This window comes from Oryzias latipes, chromosome 7 (assembly GCF_053564925.1).
Source record: "Oryzias latipes strain Hd-rR chromosome 7, Olatipes_Hd-rR_3.1".
NCBI lineage: Eukaryota > Metazoa > Chordata > Actinopteri > Beloniformes > Adrianichthyidae > Oryzias > Oryzias latipes.
In genome coordinates this window covers 2,255,451-2,270,479 of record NC_136243.1, presented here as the reverse complement: position 1 = coordinate 2,270,479, position 15,029 = coordinate 2,255,451, and the positions used below count along the sequence as shown (strand labels likewise).

Below are 15,029 nucleotides of genomic sequence, written 5' to 3'. Positions count from 1 at the left end.
CTGTTGTACTCTTGGTGAGTCTTTCTGGTAACATTTAGTTTTAAAACAACAGAATCTCCAAATGAAAGCAGAAATCCAAACCAAAACCCTCTGGAGATGATCAGGTTTTTGAGGCGTATCTGGATGCAGATGAGCATCATGAGTTTAGCTGTGGGAGCTTGCAGTGATAGAGAAGTATGTCCCCCCCGCTTTACTTTGCTGTATATTTTCAGAGGAGACACATTGAGCTAGTCATCGTTTCTCAAGCCTACGAATCCCAACATGCATCTGTCTGAGAGGAGTCTCTCCTGTCTTTCAAACGAGCTTTCCTGCTCACATGGAGGCAGATTGGAAGAACATGACTCTGCGGTCCGAGTGCTTCTCCCACCCCTGTTTTTCCAGGTGGGGGGTGGATGAGCTCAGTGTGTGGGGCTTGAACGAGGATGCTTGTTCCAAACAGATGTGCACGGCCCAGAGAATGAGCTCATTGTTTGCAGTCGGACCTGCTGCTAATCTGCTGTGAAACGCTAACAGCTGGCCGGCTGCGCCTCCCCCCCCCCCTCTAGCTCTAAGACCCCCCCCAATAGGGGGCCCAAGAATCTCCAAACCCCCACAACTCAAACACCGCCAGGTTTAATCAGCCGGTGAAATTGATCAAATTGTTCTTGCTTAAGGTAATGACTTTAGCAACTGTCAAGTGTTGCCACGGAAACCACAGTTTATGTAAAGTTTGACTGTATAAACAACTGGATTAAAAAAACAGTGAGGTTGACGTCCCCCTTTAGAAAATGCCTTACCTCCCCCTCCAATCAGATGAAGTCAATGTAGCCTTCATTTTCCCACGAGGCGACGCTGCATGTTGGAGCCAGACGCCGTCAGTAAGCAGTGATTGGTCCAAGTCCGTCTGAGTCAGCGCTCACTCCCACCAATCAGGAGTGAGCTTGTTGGAAGGCCACACCCCTACCACTTGAAAGCGGGCTCGGGAGAATCAAACATTTTGAACATTTGAGGTGGGGGCCAGCAGGCACCACATGTTCTCATTAAGGCGTCTGATTGGTCAGTTTAAAACTGGAATAACTTACAATCCAGAAAAAATATCATGAAAAATGAGAGGATAAACAAAAAGACATTAGAGGAAGAATGGTGATTCTGACCAACAGAACGACTGAATAACAGCTGTTTATCTAGTCTGGGGGATTTTGGCTTCTTGGAGCCACTTCCTGTTTGGAACGCCAGAGAGGAGGAGTCACTTATTCCAGCTCTCCTGTACGGTTAATGGTCTCCATTCTCTCGAAAGGCTACATCTTGAGGTTGTGTGGATCTTTCATGTGTTGTTAGCGTTGTGGCTTAAACTGCTGACGGTGAAACCGTGATTCAGGACACGCTGATGGCCTGCATGGCCCGCTGTTTGTCTGTGGCTTCCCTCAGAATTAATGCTCTCATTTTCTGAATTGATAGCCTTCATAATCCTTGTATCTGTTTTTAATCAACATGGCACCATAAGATGCATTAAAGTGTGTTTAAACCTGAACATATTCTGAATGGGGGCGTTGCATGTGTAAACAGGGCTTGTTACAAAAAAGCAACATTCAGTCTATGGAATGAAAAGAAAAGCCAGACCAGGAGGTGCCGTCGATTCTTGCTGTTTCCTGAACATTTCCAGCTTGATTTTAGGAAAGCCGAGCGGTTCTGCAGAGTTTCAGAAGCCCTCCTCAGAGTTAAAACCCCAAGCTGTCAGGAGATGATAAAGCCGGGTGCCCCCAAAACAGTGATCTCACCGAGGGGAAACTGTCAGCAAACATGCACAGGGGCCCTGCAGGAAAGCCGTGCCACGTCCCAAACACGGCGATTACAGGCCAGCGCCTTTGTCTGGACTTTCTCAGCAGTGGAGTCTGCAGAGTGGAATCTTCCCATTTCACGTCTTCAGTTGTTCCTGCGGCTTCAGAGGGAACACATGAAAGTGATCGTGTGATCCACCGCGCACTCAAAACAGACTGTGATAAGTCTGTCTGGGAATCTCGTCTCCTCAGCTTCAGACATAACAGATGAGCGCGACCGGAGGGGGGAGGGGTGCAGCGTTTGCTAATTCGGTTATGTAACGGTGTCATGCTGCAGAGGAAGTGATGCATGAAGAACCGGAGAAAACTAAAAAGTCCAGTGTCTGGACCGAGATGAGGGTTGGGGATGGGGGAGCAGACAGCTGACAGTGTCCAGAGACAGCTGATGTCGGTGACGTCCCTGAACAAGTCCTGTCCTCGTGTCACGTACATGTTTCCCACACCCCCCATGTCCTCTCTCCCCCAAAGCCCCTCCTACTTCCGGCGCAGATGTCCCAGAGGGCCGTGGGGCGGGCTGAGGGCAGCAGGGATGATGGTCTGCAGTGACAGGCGGGGGTCAGTGTTAGCTGACCACCATGTCCCACAAAAAGGAAACGTTCAGTCAAACAAACTGTAGCTGATTGTTTTTGCAACGTTTCTAAGCAACATAGCATCATCAACATACGCTGGAACATCTCCACCAAACAGGAAGTGAGGTCACCAACACCTACAATGTGTCAAGGAGCATTTCTAAGCCAGTTTTAAGAAATGTATTTTTTAAAAGACAGCATTTTATGAGCGTAGAAGCCCTGAAGCTGCACCCCCAGAGGAAGAACTTGTGATGGGGGGTCCAATGCTGTTGCTGGTGTTATCACCAATAAACATCCACAAGGTCAAGATTTGATTCTTGATGTCCTGATAAAATCTGATGTGAAAACCATCTTTTTGTAGTGCAAAAGACCTATTTCATCAGAAATGCTGTTTGGAAAGTTCCAAAAATGGCATTAAAAATGAAAACAAAGGATCCTTTTGGTTCATGAATCGATAATGTGGGTAAGTTTGATTCAGAGCCAGCCCAGACCTCAGTTATTTGGTCAAAAACTGTTTTGCTGAGCAGGCAAAAGCCCTTTATATCGTCCTGTTTCCACACACTGCTTAAATCTGCTTCAAACCCCGACTGTTCGTTTGCTGTTTTCTCTGAGAGGAACGCCACATCATGACTTACTCGTCAGCTTTCTCCATCTCTGGCTAGGAAATGTCCGAGATTCGTCATTTGTTCCTTCTGGCAGGAGCGTTGGAGGGATTGGAGGGGCCGAGGGCTTACATAACTAAGACAAACAGCCTGAATTTGGGGGGATTATGTCATCGGAAGGGAACAAATTGGTAGGTTTTAGTTGGTGCCTGAGCTGGGAAAGGCTGCAGCACCAAAATGGGTTTATAAGACACAGCCTTTGCAGATGGAGCAGAACTCAAATAGGTGTGAGGGCTTTGTGCAGATAAATGGGGGGAGGGGGGCTTTTGCACACGCCAACTAAATGATGGATTTTATTTGCTGGGCTTGAACTTGGCTCTGCTGGACTGTTATGTCGGTTTCTATGGAGAAAAACACGAGCCATGCCAGACTCAGAGTTGTGCAAGGCAAAATAAAATCTGTGTGTGTATACATTGGCCTCAGTGGGGGGGTGGGGGACTGGAAATTTGACTCCAAGAATTCAAGATGGTGTGGGTTCTCGGGCAGTGAGGCCAACAGACAGAAAGCGCCGTCCCTGTCGGAACTTTTTCCACCCGGTTTTTCCAGGAGCTGACCTCAGAACAGGCGTACACGTCAACACACTGCCGCCGTGCACCCGCCAACACCGCTCAACTCTGATTTAGGCGAAGAAAAAGGATCCTCCAGTTTCATGGATGTCACCAACAGCTCACCTGTGCAGAAACCTTCCATTCTCAACATTTGATGTTGTTCCTTTTTACCACACGGTTAAAGGAAACAAGGAAAGCTGATTTTCTGGGAACAAATGTCCTGAAGGCGTGTGTCCTGTTACTTCTAGTGTCAAACAAAAACTCCACGCCACATCAAAAAGTAGGACATCAAAGCAACAGTTAAACGTGGTGGTAGTATGATGGTATGGGGCAAGGGGGTCCCCCATCAGTTCATGAGCTCAGGTTGTAGACTTCCACAGCTGAACAGTGATCCAGTTCCTCCACTGCTCTGACAGTCATCCGAAGAGCTGCATTGATGCTGCTGGGGGGGGGCATGTTTAGACAGTTCCCTGACGTGTGAAGCTGAACCCAGTTTGATCAGCGTGGTGAGTTTTGGTTTTGCCTTTTCTCTGAGAGTCTGCCGTGGCGTCTGATCCACATTTCATTGCTGCTTCCTCCCGTCCACTGAAAGATGAGGTGCATTAGCGCACGCTGACATGTGAGTGATTGTGTGTGCAGACGAGATGAGGTGTGTTTGCGTGAGTCACCGATGGTTTGATGCGTTTTATTTTAGCAGATTAAAATGAGCGAAAGGTCAACAGAGAGCAAGGCTGCTGCTGCAACTCTGCCATTTCCCTGATTGGTGTGTGTATGTTTGTGTGTGTGCGTGTGTGTGTGTGCGTGCGTGTGTTTGTGTCATACAAGTACCTGCATGTCTGTTATCATTACATCTTTCTGCAGCTTAGCCTTTGGTATGCAGCTCACCTGCAATAATAGAAGCACTCCCACACTCAGACTGTGCCCGCACACGCATGCTTGTGCATCTGTGTGTGTGTGCTTGTGTGTTCATACTTGCTTGCCCTGTTTTTTTTTCAGTAAGAATCAGCTTCTGGTCTGTCTGTCTTGGTGGAGTCCAGTTTGAGTCTGACACTGGGGACGTTTTTCAAAGTGTGTAGAGGCCCGTTTACATCACTGAATCATTCCAGTTGAAACAATGCTGCCTCACTAGAAGGACCTGGATGTGAAAATTAACAACAATTTCTTCTTTTGCTTGGTTTCATGTTCTGGGTTCCTGTCATGTTGCGCCTTGAAGCAAACTCAAATTTGAAGTGTAGATGGTAAATTTATGAAATTCCATCTTTGCCTGGAAGAGCCGTAATTTATCAGAGTATCGTCTTAATGCAGCCGAATGGTCACAACTGTCTACGATCATACAATGTTTTTCTGTAATTAAAACTCCCGCCTGACTCCTGGGATTATTGAGCAGTGTGTCTCTAAAGAGCAACAAAAATGAGCCGACAACCCGCTGTGCCTGGCAGCTCATCACGCCATCCAACACGCCTCTCTAGCTGCTCGTTAGCTAACACGGTAACCACTTAGACTACACATTTACAAACTTTTTTGAAGTACAAGTTACAAACCAACGCCTGCTGCTTGTAACCCTTGTGCTTTCCTAGGCACTTTAACATTGGGAGTGGGGTCATCTAGACCCACTAGACAGAGCTCTGAACCTTTTTTCTTCAATGATTTGTGATCTTCACTGGTGTCCATGGATTACATGAAATCTTTCCACCTTTATCCACCTTTGTCATGGTAGGGAGAACACGTCAATGGAAGGGGGGGGGGGGGGGGGTCATCTAAGATAGCACAAGGGTTTTAAAAAAAACAACAGGAACACATTTACGAGCACAGATCTTGGTAAACTTCAGCAGTGGAACCCAGTCTGAGCAGAACCAGCTTCAGCCAAACAGAACCAGCCAGGGTCAGTTAATCGTCCTGAAACAACTTTAACCTCGGCGTAAGACGCACAGCCATGGAAGTGCACACTGGAGCTTTCACGCTCACGTGCACATGCACTCTCACGTGCACACTCACTCTTATTTACAGTTCCTGAGTGCTGCTGGTCTGCAAATAGGCGGGTTGAGTCATCTGTAGTCTCTGTGCCCTTCCACTCATAATATTGATGTGTATGTGCAACTAACACCCCCCCACACACACACACACATTCACATGTGCACTTTCCCGCACAGACGTGCACACACAGACGCGCACACACACGCTCACACACGGAGAACACGGCCAAATCTGCAGGCGAGCAGATGTCACTCTGACCAAAAACAACAGCAGTGTTCATCACAGTTCTGGTAGGTCACCGTGATTCCAGCCCTGAGCTGCCCCCCGCCCCAGCACGTGGGGGTGTGTGTCAGGTGACAAAGGTCATAGAGGATCTGTTGCACCGGTCTCTATCAACAGTTTAGTCTGCCTTCCTCCATTGAAGTGGTGGTTTCCTGGCTGCCATGACGTCTGGGTTTGCACCATCAAAGCTGGAGGTTTTGTTGTTGTCTGTCTATGACAGCACCTTCTCTTTAGCTGGACTGAATTCTGTGCAAGCTCAGAGGATGAAATCATTCTTGTTCTTTGAAGCTGAGCTTGATTTGTGGTGAATCAGGGAAGCAGACCTTCAAAGTGGAGTGTCAGGCTGCATTCCTGCAGATCCATCATTTCTTCTGAAACAGTTCAGGCCTGTTCAAACCCCTGAGCATTGCTGCAGAGCAGGTCTGGCAAAATATGCAAATGCTCATCATTTTTGAAATTGCAGCAGTTCAAATCTCAACTGTTAGCCTGACAGAAAACCTCCCTGCTCATTTAGAAAACCAGACTAACTATTCCTCAAAAGCACCTACCTTCTCGCCGTGTGTCTGATCAGACGAGGAGGCATCCTGTCAGTCAGTCAGACGCGTGTGCGTGCTGTTTGCAGACCTGAGACAGTCCAGGGGCATTCCTGATTTAATGGACCGTGACTTCAGAGCTGTCTGCTGGCTGCGAGGGCATGGCTGCTGGCCCAGATGTGCCGGTGAGGCAGTGTGTAGCTCCTAGCAAAGACATGGCAGTTAACACATCCTACCAAACAAACCGTGATTGATGAGGCAGCAGCCCATCTGACGTTCCAGCCCCTGAAGAGGAAAAAGCTGGAAGAGCGCCTCGCTCACACACATCCACATGCAAACACAGCAGCTCTTCTGGTTTGCTGTGACAACTATAAAGTTGGTTCAAGAATTATGAATGTTCCCCTGCACTCAAACTTCAAGTTTGGTTTAGCTTTCATCACCTGCTCATAAGCTCATAGCTGGGTGAAGCTTTCTCTAAGATGACTCAGCTCAAAGACGTGAGATATCAAAGTAGGACCTCAGGGATCTTTGAGAAATCATCAGCAATCACAATCAAGATCCAACTTGTGGCTGTTTGAAGTTCAGCTTCGTTTAAGTCGACCGCTCCATCCCACCTTCAAGCATCCTTCAGGTGGGCTCCTGACAGGAGGATAGAGGCTCCTGTCAACAAAGAAACTCATAAAGTGTGTGTTTTTTTGTGATTTACGGCTCCTCACAGTGGAGTTGGACTCCCCAATGGCAGCCATTAGGTATTTAAAGTCACCTGTAGAGTCATTTCAAGTGACCAATAACCACAATTTCAGTTTACTTGTGAATTTTGGTTCCATCTTTAAAGCTGGGTTCACTTTCATGCAGCGCCGACTTTATCCTCCACCACTTCACTAAGAACAAATGACAGCTGAGCAGCAAGCTCAACTGTCATTTCCCATTACGGGGGTTGTACTGCAGGGTGGGGGGCACCTTAGCCGACATGACCTCGCCAAGTCCAACAGAACTGCAAAACTCAGCAGAGCAGGAGCGTTTCACTGCCATCATTTGTCTTGTCCCCCCAACCACCACCTTTCTCACGGGCTCTCAGAACCAGATTCTGTGTGAGCCGCATGTCTCACACACACATCTAACTGGCCTTTTTATGGTGTTGCTGCTTTTCTTGTTGTGGCTTTTTCCTCCCCCCCCCCACCCCCCAGAATGCGGTGGAACAACAAACCCAAATAGTGGCTATAAACTTCAGACGTGTTTATGGCGGGGCCTGTTTGTTCACCTCTGGGTGAACTCCTCCAACAGACACCGGCATCCTCTCCTGCTGGAGCGTAAAACAACCCTAACTTCACCCTGATCACCCTGCCCTTTGGATGACTCGTCCATATGGGGGGGGGGGTCAAAAGGGAGACCACAGAGCATTCCACCCATGTGAAAATATTCCGTTCTGGATATTTTGGAACATTAATGGTCCAGATTGTTGGTCTGGAGCTCTGCTCTCTGAAAAGTGCCACCTTTCTTTGATTTGACCAGCAATGCAGAAACGCCCTCATTTGCAGAAAAGGTGTTGGTCAGTTAGTGATGGACGTCTGTAAGAAGCGGAATCCCGGCTGTGAGTTCAACCGAGTCCAGAGAGATCATTGAGAGTCTGATCATGCAGATGTACACTGTGGCTTCAGACCACAGATTAGACCAGTAGGAGTGGAAAAGATAAATCCAGATGTTTTGGGAGTCTTTGACTGCAACGTTGACCTAGACATCTAAGCAAAGCAGCCATTTTGAGTTCTGTCTTAAATCTGAGCAGTGTTTGTCCCGGCTGCTCTGACCGACTTCCACGGGTCTGTTTGGGTTGCTTAGTTGAGATCCTAATCTGCTCATCCGGCCATCTGCTGCTGTCTCTGGGATTAAAATGAAGCTGCCTGACATGAGCAGAAACACTAGAGACAGAGCAAATACTTCCAGCGCACTAAGTTGTCAGAGCTTCCCTTTGGGAGGGGTTCCTTTCTGCTGCAACTTTTTCCAACACCCAACCCGCAGCCAAAGGCCTGATTACCATTTTATGACCACACGTCATTATTGTGATGCTATCAGGGCAAATGAATTGGCTGAGCATTGATTTACAATAAGCCTCATTGATTGGTTGCTCCTGTCTGCCTCAAACCGAGCCTTGGCCGCCTGCAGGCCTCGCTGCTGAAGGGTTTACCATAGATCTGTCTCTGTTCTCCTACGGTCAGGACTCCATCTAAGCTTCAATTCCACAAAAAGCAATGCCTGCTCACAAGTGTGGACGGTCTGAATGCACATCTGTCCAAAAATATTTACCTTAACAAAAGCAAGAAAACTTCTGGTTTTTAAGGCAGTCAATGTTTGTCAGTTTCTTTGATAACATTACTCTGACTGCCTCTGTGCATTTCAGATGAATATTTAAAATGATATGATTGGATTATTCTGGTCCCTGCCACCACTTTTATATCCAAAGTTACAAATTTACACTCAACAATTTTAACTTTAAGCTCCATTTTTACACTTTTTGTACTCTTACAGTACAGGCCTCCAAGAGTAACAACCCTGCCTCCTGTAAACTGTTGCCATGGCAACTGTTTGAAGTTAGTGGGATAAAAATGCGCCTCAGAACCTACTTCGACTGTAGTTTCACAAACTACCCTGCTATCCTAACTCCAACGCCAGCGAAGGCAGTCACAGCTAACTCAGTGAAGTTTGCTTGTAGAATGCAACATCTGAAGTGCATTTTAATAAAAGAATAAATGAGAATGCTACAGATTACACAGAGTACACAGATCTCTGTGTACTTCCTCACACTAACCATCAAACTACCATGTAGCAGGACTGAGTTCAGTACAAAAAAACTTTTCACTCATTGCAATAATGGATGCAGTTGAGATGAAAAACAGCACAGAAATGTTGCATGAAAATCTTCATCACAAAATGAGAAAACAATATTGTTAAAAAGTTTTTATAAAGCATGCCCCCCGCATGCTTTATAAAAACTTTTTAACAGTTTCCCTCCCCCGAAGCAATCTGACTACATTAGTTGTGGAATTGACATATGAATTCATCTTAAAGGTAACGCAGAAACATGGCTGCACGAGCGATTCTGAAGCTCTTGTTCATCCCTCCTTTCCAGCACATTAATAATGGAGGCTTTCTGTGGCGAGCGGCAGCGGTCTGGCTGAGCTGGCGTGTCTCCACAAGTTTGTGTCGCTGCAGGTGAACTGGTTGAACAGACTGATGAGAGAAAGACGGAGAAAAACAGACTCCCAGCTGGCCGAAGGGCATGCAGAACATCATTAGTGCCAAGTGTCTGAAAGCTGTCGAGAACATTCCCATCACAGAGCAACTGGAGTGCTCACTAACAACCCAGACCATTAGAAATGGTAGATGGCGTCTACTTATATAGCGCTTTCTACCTTCTTTCCAAGGCCCAAAGTGCCTTACAGTCACAGTCCCATTCACCCAGGCACACACACATTCACACACTGATGGCGGCTCTGCAGACACAGAGCCCACAGACACCCAGACATTTTCTCAGCTTATTCATGCGCGTCTTCATGGCGAGTCTCACACTTCTCAGGGAAACAGAGTGACAGTTTTGGGACTTTTTCTGGACGTTCATGTTCCCCCGACCTGAAATACCTTGATGGGAGCAGATGGAGCATACCATGCTCTCCTGTCGCTCCCTGAGGCTTTGCTCTTTCAAGTGTTAGCTGGAACTCCGGGCTGCCAGTTAATGACTTGTAATGGCCAGAGTTTCCTGTTGCAGCATTACTGGAACACGGCTGCCGTCTGCCTTTTTCTTCCACGAGTCCCCGTATGAAGCACTTAGGCTGGAAGGGCTTGACCTAATGTCTGTCTGAAACACTCATCTTTTTCAGTTTTTGCTAACTTCCTGTCTGGCCTGCTTCCACTCACATGTTTGCACGGTCGGTCCGTCGCCTCTGTGGTCAGGAAATAAAAATGTGACACGCTGGGAAATGGCCACAGGCTCCAAAGCTAAAGCAGCTGCTCAGCAGGAGCAGAGCGGTGGAGGTGAGCCGCTGACAAGTGCTGTTAATGCGTCCTGTCTGCTCTGATGATGCTCCTGCAGCATTTAAAGGGGGCAGGGGGCGGGGGGCAGCATTCAGCTGCTCCGACAGCTGCAGGACTGCAGCATGGTTGCATGTGCAGGGAGGCACATTTGGTTATTTGGTTAACACGTCAGGAAAGGCCTCACCTGGATCCGCATTCTCTCTAAAGAAATCTGCTTCTCTGAACGAGTTCAGATGACCAACAAGGGTTCTGCTGGCCACGCCCACAATGTGTCAAAACACAAGTATGTCAGATTACAATTGTGTCTGTTCTAAACATAAAAGGAGATTTGATCAGCTAAGGACAAAACTGTATAAATATTTTTAACCTTTCTGTGCAGTTCTGCTCTCATGTTCAAACCATCTGAAACCTTCATTTACTCCGAAGAAAGAAAAAGTTCTTCAGCAACATCATTCACCACTGTGCTACCAGGAAGCACTCCCTCTAATTCCAGTCCTGTTCTGATTCCGTTCTGGTCCTGCTCTGATCCAGAGGTGGTTTCGTGTGATGGAGGAGAGGAGCAGAACCAAAGGGAGGAGAGGAGAACAAACATCCACAGATGAATCTGAAGAAGCAGGAATCATCTGCTCCTGGGTGAAGGAGGTGTAGTGAGGAACTGCAGGAGCTTCTTAAAGGAGAACCAGAGGAGAAGCTGGATTAGTTCCTGCTTCTTTGTGCCCTGGAGGGAGCTTGTTTGGGACAATAGCGACTTAAAGGAGCAGCTGTTAGAACTTTGGTCCGTATCAGTTTTTGGTTCATCCCTGCTCATCTCAGCAGAGTCCAAACTAAAAGAAACTGCTACCTGTGGTCTGGATCAAACTCCAGAGATGAAGGCACCCTAAACCACAAGAGGTCCTGGTTCTGGTTCTGGTCTCCGTGCTCGTATATGCAGCCTGGTTTTCTCCTGCTAATGGCTCTCAGAGACCGCAGCTCCGTCCCAGCAGGCGTGAAAGTGGAAGAGGCTGTTTCTGCACTCAGATGACGGGCTCCTGGCGTTGACCCCATGCGTCTGCTGATGCATTAGCTCGGCCGCAGTCGGCCCACTTAACACGCCACCGAAACAAACACGCCCGTCAATGGATACAGCTGCCATTTGTGCTGCACACAGTGAGCCGCTGTCCGGCCTGTGAGGGCCCAGTGTGCTTGGCGGTTTGTCTAAGCAGCAGGCGGGGCCGTCACTCAGACGGCGGCCCGTGCAGAGAGGGGCGTCTGAAACAGCCGAGAGGCTGACCCAATGCTGCCACACAGACACCAACTGCTTGAGAGAGTTTAGTCAGCACTAAAGTGTCCAGGTTCACACTGCTTTACAGAGATCAATACTTATGTGGCAAACCGCTTACAAGAGACAAGATTTAAGACGGTTCCTGAGGTCTGAAGGCGGAGCCTTTCTCTGGCGCTGCATCAGCATCGGGTCTTATCAATTAGGCATTTTTCTGGCTGAGGAAACCAGGTTGGTTCTGCAGAGAGCATCGGGCCTGAGACTTGATGTTCTGCAGCAGAAACGCTGGCTTCCCTCTCATTCGACTGGTCCTTGTCACATGACCGGGGCCAGGAGAGCCTCGTCCTGCAGGCGGACCAGAGCCCGACATGCTGCACTGGCATCTATAATTCATGGTGGCAGGTATCGAACACCGCTCCCTGCAGACCGCTCAGGCTGAAGCAGTCTGTGATGGCTGATGGATTCAACGCCTCGACCCCCCCCACCTCCTGTCCCAGGTGTCAGCCAGCTAGAGAGAGCTTAAACTGTAATTGGTGGTCCGTCCCAGTCACTGAGACAGGAGATGAGCCGGCTTTAGCAGGCGTAAGATGAGACTGGATTGGACTGTTAAGCCCCCACCCTTGCCTCCAACCCCCCCCATATCCTCCTGTCAGGTGGATCCGTGCACGGCAAAGTGCCAGTTTAAGGGCAGATGATGCACACTTTTCTCCTGTCACACACTGCACCTGAAAGAGGTGGCTTTGAATTCTTCAGCTCGTTCCAGATGTGACCCGTTTCAAACAGATGTTTGTTTTTTTATGACAGAATCCACGATCTTCAGTCTGGACTTGGATCTGGACCGGAAACACGTCTGCTGGTGATGCAGAGTCCTGCAAGTGTTTCTGGGGGCTGAAACATCCAGTGCATGCGTGCATGTGCTATTTTTGCCTTTGCTTAGCCACGCGACTTAACCCTTTCACCGACACGTGGGCCCTGAGGCTCGATGTGCATCCAGCAGAAATGTGGCCCACATTCCCGCTCTGCCCCCCTCCCTCGCCGTCATTCACATCTGGCCTCCTCTGGACGGCTCCCTGCACGGAGCAGGAAAACGGCTCATCAGCAGATTCCTGCTCCTCTGTGCAAACCCGCAGCTCTGGAGCAGAACCTGCACCCCCCCCCCCCCCGAACACAGAAGAGCTGCAGCTTACTGAGCTGCAGACATGTTGGGTCATTTGGCAAAAGCTTGTTTTGCCTAAAATCCACCAACCACAGAGCCCGTTTTGAAGCCGTGCTTTGATGTTCGGCGATGTTTGGCTGCATTTGATCAAGAACAAGATAGAAAATAACCAGCCCTATTTATTTACCCCCCACCCCCACCCCCACGTCCATGTCCAGCTTTCCGTCTTCTCGCCCCACCGATCATAGCTCCGAAGAGGGCCAGTCTCTCCTTTTTCCCACGGAAGGAGTTGCCAAAGCAAATTTTGGCGAAAGGAAATGGAGGACCCCCCCCCTAGACGTCCCTGATCCCCCCACCCCCACTCCTTCTGCGAGTCTGCTGGAGTGAAGGACAGGCAGCTGTGGTAAAGCCTGTGCTGCAGGAAGATTGACACCACAGTTGCTGCGCTGGGTCTTTTCGTGCACATCAGCGGCTGAAGGGGATGTTTTTGGAGAGGAGGCCGGCCTTCTGCTGCACGGCCGTCTCTCACTGTAGCGCCTTCAGGACCGTCCTCGAGGAGGACACCGAGTGTCCCTCACACAGCCGAACGCCAGGCCCGCTCAGCTGTTTGATGCCACACCGTCTTTACTTCTGTTGTTGGTGTGACGCACATCGGCGGCCCTGAACGCCGTCCGGGTTCAGTTGTTTTTACCCAGCAGCCTTTGGCCTCTGACCGCCTGTGCTGCTGACTTCCAGGAAGCTGCTGCCATGAAGGGGGTGGGGGGGGGGACTTTTGCAGTAAGATTTTGCAACATCATGTTTCCAAAGCCAGGCGGACTTTCTGGGAAAACACCGGGAGGTGTTTGGAATTGGGGGGTGAGGAGTTTTATAGGATGCAGCTGCTTGCGTCTTTCATTGTTTGGGTGGGGGTTCAGGTGGGTGTACCGTCTTACTCTGCCCCCCCCCCCCTGCCTGGAGAGCCTCCACAGGTTCACACTAGAGGACCGCTTCGGGTGGGGTGGGGTGGGCTCATCGCTCGGGCCGCTCCTCTGGGCCTCCAGAGGACCTCCTGGTGTTTGCCTCAGGAAGACAGAGGCGCCATTGTTCTCTGCCCCACAAACACTCAGCGGAGGAATCTGAGCTGTGGCTGCGGCCCGGCAGAACCGCTCTCCTCCATCCTGTGCAGGCTTCTGTGGGCAGAGACTCCTCTGTCTCCAGGAAGGGCCCCTCCCTTTGCACTGCGAGGGGCCCCTCTGCAAGACACGCAGGAAGGCCAAAGTCAGGTCACAGGCAGGGTGGGGCTTCATTCACCCTCCCCAGTGAAGAAAGAGCAAAGAAAACAGGTTGTCTGACCTTTTCAGCAACTGTTTAGTCGTGTAACCAGTTTGGCGGCATTACCTTTGTTTGTTTTGCTGCCACAGTCACGTATACTTCACACCTCACACGCAAAACCAGAACCTCGCTTCCAGACAGCAGATCATTCTGGGTGTGTGTGTGTGTTGGGGGGGGGGGGGGGGGGGGGGGTTCTGGTAGGCTCTCTATTTACAAGATAATTATTTGCAACAATAGCTAATAATTTGTCAACACTCAAAATCTGCCAGAACTTTATTGAACTCTATAGGCATCTTTGGGAGCTGGACCCTTTTCACCTGGAGGTCAGTGGCGGGCGGTTCTCCTGCTGCGGATCACCACAGCGGCCAAACCCAGACAGCACACGGTCCGATGCAGAAAGCAGCTTGAGTCAGAGACTTCGGAGTTCAGTTGTCATGGAAACGTTTGCCCTTCCAGTTTTACTCAGGCCAACACTGAGGCCCATTGAAAACCAAACTAACTGGAGCCAGGTCAGTTCAGCGGGTAGCCACTAGTTTCCTGGTTTCAGAAACATTGTGTTGGTCCCTATATTTGAATATTTTTCAGTTGAGACAGTTTCCTTTCTGTAAAAATCATCTGAACCCAATTGGATCATCTGTAATGATGACGGGACGTTGGCTTTTGGACTTAATACCTTCTCATGGCGAAACGTTGCAGCAGGAGGAGCCATTAAGTCCAGACTGTAAGTCCAGAAGCCATGACTCAAACATCTCCAGTGATGTTTCTGTGCTCAGGGTTAGCAGACGAGCTCTGCCTCACGCGTTTCCAGTAGGTTTGCATTAGTGTTTTTAAATCATCTGACTGTCACTGAACAGTAGAGGTGTTTGCTGTGCTGCCTAATAATCCTGTTAGCT

General features: G+C 49.1%; 2 protein-coding genes across 6 annotated transcripts in view; one reads left to right on the top strand and one right to left on the bottom strand.

Moving 5' to 3' along the window:
• The window catches only part of LOC110015396 (uncharacterized), a 51,321-nt gene extending 49,288 nt beyond the window's left edge, over positions 1 to 2,033 (bottom strand). Inside the window, exon 1 of one of the 4 annotated variants that reach the window (XR_013657287.1) lies at positions 777 to 2,033. The gene's annotated coding sequence lies outside the window, so the exon portion shown is untranslated. The remainder of the gene's footprint in view (positions 1 to 776) is intronic. The other 3 variants (XR_013657285.1, XR_002290589.3, XR_013657286.1) reach the window with 3 other exon arrangements.
• The window catches only part of skia (SKI proto-oncogene a), a 62,413-nt gene that overhangs the window by 28,620 nt on the left and 18,764 nt on the right, over positions 1 to 15,029 (top strand). The gene's annotated exons all lie outside the window — the stretch shown is intronic.